A 7,145-nucleotide genomic window follows, 5' to 3' on the forward strand; every position below is an offset into this window, starting at 1 on the left:
AGCCAGCTATTGCAATTAGAGGAGGTGAGTGTTCTTTCTCCTGACATTTAAGACTTAAGGAGGGAAGGCAAAGCCTTCAAGTGCACCTGCTGCGAGTTTCGCTGCACCATGGCAGTACACACCCACCCACCTAGCCTCAAGAACACCAATAGAATAGGGGATACATCCGAGGGAGACCCAATGAGTACAGATTGCCCAATTGCCGACCCCAACGATGTGAACAGTGAGGTGGGGACAATGTGCGACCAGCCACAACATTGTCTACTGCTTAACATGCGCTCACTCAACAAACATAAATATCAGCTAGAATGCTTACTGCAGGACTCTACACTTGACCTAATATTCTTAACTGAAACATGGTTGAATCAAGCATCTGCCCCCGACTGGAATATCGCACTTCCATCAGGTTACTCAGTATCCAGCCAGGATAGGGCAGGGAACATTGGCGGAGGAATAGCGATAATCTATCGCAACCACTTAAAAGTACACGTAGAGACCATTACTCAGTTATCAGCCAAGGCAATGCGCTTCGTGTTGAAAGTCAACAATAGCTTCACCCTCCATGGCATACTTTTGTATCGGCACCTGGCCCAAGAGCATCTTCTACCCTAGCTCTGCAGACTCTATTGGAATCTTGCCTAGACTCCAAATCACTCATTATTCTAGGTGATTTCAACTACCAACAATAACTTAACAATAATTCTGACACCAGTAGGTATTGGATAATGTAGCTGGCTATGACCTGTCCCAACTAGTGCTTGGACCCACACATTCATCTGGCAATACACTTGTTTTTGTCCTCATACATGCCATCCAGCTTGATAACTCTAGATGGGGTCCCTCTATGCCTTCCACATAAACAAACAAAGAAAAACTGTGGTGCCCTGGGTATGTCTGTCTGGCAAACAGAGTTCACCCAGAGGAAGGGCTGCCTCCTGGTCCTACTCCCGTTCTCTTGACTGAACAAGAGGCAAGTTACCAGGGAGGATCAGACAACAAACCTCTGGCATAATCATAGGACTAATGTTTATTTTGTCCTCCAAATCTCCAAAGCTGTCATACCTTTTCACGACTAGATCCATCACAGGCCATGTCAGACTGGCTTATCATAATAATGTTTCTAAGACAATCCTTAAATGCAGGTGGGACCTCTGATTTCCATGCTCTACAGATCTCCCTCCTGGCAATAGTTATTACATAGAATAGCATTTTTGCGGTGGGTGAGCTTATACAATGATCCAATGAAAGTCCAAAGAAGACCAGAGTAGTGGAAAGTTCAATTGGTCTTAATAGAACCTCCTCCAGGAAGCCACACACCTTGGCCCAGTATAGAGCGGTCTTTGGACACCCCATGAACATGTGTTGATCATCCGCAGCCTGATCTTTACATCTGGGGCAATAGTATAACATTGTACTCATCTTAGACACTTTTCCCGGCGTCCAATACACTCTGTAGGTGGTATAGAAATGATTCCTCCTGAGATTCGCTGGCTTAATCACTGTCTGAGACAGCGTGTAGGAATCGCACCAGGTTTTCCGAATTTCCTCACCATTATCTGTAAGGACCGGGCCCTAAAGTTTCTCCAGCTCTGAGTCCAAACAAGCGCCTGCTTCTATATAAGCTTTATACCAGAAGGAGACCTCCCATTTCCATGAGCCTACTCTGGATATAGAATCAGGAAACATAGTGTCCTCTTCGTTGCCCCATGATTGTGTTGCCCACCAACCAGAAAACTGATAAAACTTAAACCTCGTTAAAGACCTATTAGTAAGATTAGAAAGGGACTCCCAACTCATAAGCTGTGAACTTATGCATAGATCTTCCCACAGTCTAATCCCTGCTAGTTTGAGTGGCTGGGACAATTGATCTAACAAATAATCAGGTATCCTGGGGGAACCCCAAATCGGGTCCTGTAAGGTGTTATATGGAATCCCCATTGTTCTCCTAATATGTCCCCAATTCTTAAGAGCAGTCAACAGTATCTTCTGTCGGACCTTCTTGTAAAATTTGGGATCCCCAAACTTAGAAAGAAAGAATTCCTGTCCTTGTGGTATATCATATAACATAGCCCTGAATAACATACCCTGCGAAGATGAATCTAGTTTATTTGCCAGAAGTCTAAAATTCTTAAAATTAAAGGCATAACAGTAGAGGAGTAGGTCAGGTAATGCTAAACCTCCAATCTTCAGCCCTCTCCTTAACTTCTTCCATGCTATCCTGGGTGTTTTTGTTGCCCATATAAAAGAGCCAACCTTCCCTTGAAGGCTGGCAATATCTTTAGCGTTGAAGGATAATGGTATTGTGTTACATAGAAAAGTTATTTTCGGAAGTATCGTCATTTTTATAAGGTTAACTCTACCATAAATATTCAATGGTAGGCTCCCCCATTTCAGTAATAGCTTGCAGACTTCCTTCGATACTTTCTGCCAACTAATCTTTGGTATGTCCATCAATTTCTGGGTTATATGTATCCCTAGATATCTCATCTGGTCTTTAGCTCCCTGTATAAAATGTATATTATTCCACCACATTACCTCAGTTTTTTCCTTATTAATCCTGTATCCTGATATTTTGCCAAATTCCTAAGCTAGTTCAAATAGCTGTGGGATTGCCAAAATGTGATTTGAGGTATAAAGAAGGAGATTGTCTGCATATAATGCTGTTTTAAGCTCCAAGTCTGCCAGATTGAAAGGTAAGATGCTATGATCCGTTCTAAGTGTGCAGACGAAGGGATCAATGTAAACATTGAACAAAAGAGGAGACAAAGGGCAGCCCTGCCGAGTGCCTCTAAATATGCTAAACCACCCTGTAAGGACGCCGTTCACTAGAACTTTCGCCCTAGGGTTCAAGTACAAAGATTTAACGGCTCCTATAAAGTTTAATGGAAAGCCAAACTTTTTCATGGTCTCCCATAAATATTCCCAAATAACCTGATCGAACGCCTTAGCCGCGTCGATTGCAATGATGGTAAGTGGCAACTTCCTATCCTCTGTGAAATCGATTGCGCCAATCACCTGAAAAGTCAGCTCGTTAAGCTGCCTCCCTGGTATGAAACCTCTCTGAATAGGGTGTATGATTGTTTTTATAATTTTAGCCATCCTAGTGGCCAATATCCCTGAGAAGATCTTCAGATCCGAATTTAAAAGTGAAATTGGCCTGTAAGATTCTATTTTTTGAGGGTCTTTATTTTGTTTATGTATTAGTGTTACCGTCGCTTCCAACCAAGATGGAGGGATACTTTCGCCTTGTGTGAATACCTTATTAAAAAGTTTTTTCAATATCGGCACCACCTTCTCTAGAAGGCTCGAATATAAGTTGGTAGGCCGTCGGGCCAGCGGCCTTGCCCCTACTCATTTTCCTCAACTGGTCCCTAATCTCCCCTTCCAATATATCAGAAGCTAGATACACCTTATCTGATTCAGACAATTGAGGTAGATCTCTATTATCTAGCCAGGCCCTAACTTCACCTTGTCTGTGAATGGTATCGTCTTGGTAAAGATCCTGCATGAAAGACCTTGCCTCTTCTCTGATTTTATCATCCTCTGATAGCAAAATACCTGACCCCCTCTGTATCAAACTCTTAATATTATTTCTGACCCTTTCTGTTCTTGATTTCTAGGCCAAGAGGGAATTGCATTTTCCCCATAAGCAAAGTTCTGTAATTTACTTGCCTCCCACTTGTCCTTCATGATCTTATCTGTCCTGGCATTAAACTCTGCCTGTAAATTCACCAGCTCTTTCTCCAACTGAGGGATAAGCCCCCTGGCCGATAAGACCGCTTGTTGCAATTCCAACTCCTTCTCATTAATGTTATTAAGGGCCTCTAATTCTATCTCCTTACTGGCCTTCCTTTTATGGATCATCATGGAGCTTAACACCCCCCGTAAATATGCTTTGAAAGTTTCCCAAACCATCTGTTCAGTGGAGGTACCAATATTAAAACTGAAAAAATCAGCTGATCTTTCATTCAATTCCACCTTCACCCTTTCATCTAACAACAAAGTCCTTTCCAAGGTTCACCTTTTCTCTGTATTTTTCATCCCGAGACTGAGCACCAACTCCACTACAGAATGATCTGAGAGGATTTCTGGGATGTGACTAATGGACCCTACCTCCGTGACCAGACCCTGATCCACTAAAATTTTTTACTATAAAACGAGAATTCTCTAGCAGCATTGTTTTTCACTCTCCAGATACCCAACAAGTTATATTCCTTAATGACATTCCTAAGCACTTGAAATGTTCTAGTTGGTGCACTATATCTAGCTTTACAGGTCCGATCTAATTGTTTATCGAATACTATGTTGATATCTCCACCCAATATAACTGGGGCTGGCGTATGCAATAAGGCAGCCTGAAGTTTCAGGAGCGGCCCGAGTTATCCTCGTTAGGCCCATAATACACAGGACAGGTAATCGGTGAACCCCCCGCGGACAAAGTTGCCACCAACCATCTACCTGACTGATCGGTGTCACACTTCTCTATCTTGATCCCCTTGTTTGCCCTTACCACCATTGCAACCCCTCTTGTGCACCCTCTCTGTCTGGAACATACCACTTCCTGTACCCAACCTACTCCACCAAAGACTTTGTTACACTCAGTAGCTTCCAGATGCGTTTCTTGTAACAAAATAACATGTGCTTCACTTTTCTTTAAAAATTCACAAACCCGGGATAGCTTCCGTCTTCCACCTAATCCGTTAATATTCCAGGAGAGGAATTTTATACTAGACGACCCAATCATTTCCTAATAAAAACATATCCTGACCGAGAATATCTTCCATCTAGAGCTAGACAGACAAAAAGAACCTTCTTTAGCCTTGTATGAGGATAATTTTCCAAATATTCCCCCCCTCCCAAACCCCTCCAGCCCCCCCCCCCCCCCCAAGGAACCCACCCTTGATTCAGGCGTTAGAAATCGCCTTTTAGGATTCTTCTGTAGGCGGAACAGCATCTTCTCTCATAAATTACAGGGAAAAATAAACAGAGGGATAAAATAAAACCACCAAAAAAAAAACACTGTCCTGTACTACATATTGTTATAGGTACAAACTTGTATATATAGATTTTTATTTATTTATTTATTTATTTATTCTTTCTTTTTTTTCTCCCTTCCTTCCACTCCCCTCCTCCCCTTTCCTCTTATACATATTTTCTTTTTTTTCTTTCTTTTTTTTCTTTATTTTATACTTTTCCCTTTCCGTCTCCCTCTCACCCTCCATCCTTCCTCCCTCTATTTAAGTCCTCTAACGTGTCATTTCAAAACAAAACATTTCATCCTACCTCCTTTCTCTCTATCTATCCTCCCCTCCTCCCCCTTTATAGTATTCTCCACACTACATATCCTCTACCCTCTCAAATGGGACAAAAGGTCATCAACATCTTCTGGCTGACTACAGTTATACATTTTATTTTTCCACATTATCTTCAATAATGCGGGAAATTTCATTTGAACCTGAGCTTCAAGGGATCTCAGTTCAGGCATTCTGGAGCCTAACTCCCATTGCCTTTGCGCTCTTCTCCCTCCAATATCCGAACGGATTTGGAAGGGAGTGGCCTGGTAATGGAGAGTGGATCGAGTTAAGCATCTTCCCAGAATTAGTTCTTTAACATTATAGGTCAGAAAATTAACTAAGATTTTTCTGGGGGCCTTTCTGTTCGGATGCAGCCTAAATGGATCTCTGTGGACTCTTTATATTTCAGACTCCAAGTCAATATCTGGTCGATCTTTAAGAACTCCTTCTCGTAATAGCTTGCATACGAATCCCTTTATGTCCTCAATTTCGACACCCTCTGGTATCTTAAGGATTCTTAGATTATTCCGGCGGGCATGCATTTCCAACTTCTCAATATCCATTTGTAAGGATCGATTCTGAGTTTTTAAGGAGTCGATGTCTTCGGAGTTGCCTTGGACGGATTCCGCTAATGATGTGACTTTAAGCTCGAGTGAGCTTGTACATGTACATATGTCCTCCAGTTTTACTTCAAGGGCATCAAACATATCATGTATGCCCTTCTGATTGACTTCAGATATTTCAAATTTGGACATAAGGTCCCCCCTTAATGTCTGCAATAGGAGGCCTAGACTATCGCTGTCCCTAATTTTACTAGCTGTGTCAGCCCCCTTTGGTTCTGCATGTTGCCATCTGTATGAAGAGCGAGAGGAGGTAAAGGCTCCCCCAAAGAGAGATCGTCCTGGTTAGGCGCTGACAGGTTCTTAGGTAAATCCATGGTAGAGACCTCATCCCCCACATCTGGGTTCTCCAAATTCCCCGGGTCCACCATGCTTTCTAATGGTGCAAAGCGATTTTCAAGCACCAGGGGGGGGGGGCGTTATGCTCCTGAATCCGCCACCCTGCCAGATCCAGCAAGAGAACCCAAAACCTGCTCCATGATTTTAAAATATGTTTTAAGAGCTGGCGTATTCTTTTGAGAAGGTTGAGTTACCTTAGGGCCTTTTAGTTTTTTTATGTCCCCAGACTTTTTCTTTTTTTAGGTCTCGCTAGACCTATTGCTACCAAGTTCCTTTTCAAGCGACCTAGATCTGGCCACGAGCGCCGATTACACATCGTGAACGCGCCCCCTGGCCCCGCCCCCCCAGCCGTGCACATCTCCGATCTCAGTCAGCCATGCCTCTCTCAGTTCCGCGCACACACACACACTCTGCATACACACACACTCTGCATACACACACACTGCATACACACACGCAGGTACACACACTGCATACACACACCCTCACCCCCCCCACCCACCCACCTACTCACGGGCTCACGCACACACACAGTCACACACGTGCATCCACACACTCGAAGTGCCCATCTCCTGTCTCGCTACCCTGATGCACCAAAAACACAGTATTTACACGTCCCCCCCTACTCACCGGGCTGACTCAGGAGTCCCCCGCTGCTCTCGAGGCCGGTCCTTCCCCCTAGGTGTGCAGGGTTAGCGGCTCAGGCTCGGCAACAGCAGGCGACGCAAAAGGTGATGACGAGCTCCCTAGACGTCCGATGTGCATGCTCACGGCGTGACTTGCTCACGTACAGCTGAGGTGCATGCTCACGTCGTTATCCTTCGCTTGGTTTAGTAACGGGATCCGCTGGCGCAGGTCCGAATTGGGAGGATGGTTTGCTTCACGTTGGCCG

Source organism: Lissotriton vulgaris, chromosome 2_1 (assembly GCF_964263255.1).
Source record: "Lissotriton vulgaris chromosome 2_1, aLisVul1.2, whole genome shotgun sequence".
Taxonomy (NCBI): domain Eukaryota; kingdom Metazoa; phylum Chordata; class Amphibia; order Caudata; family Salamandridae; genus Lissotriton; species Lissotriton vulgaris.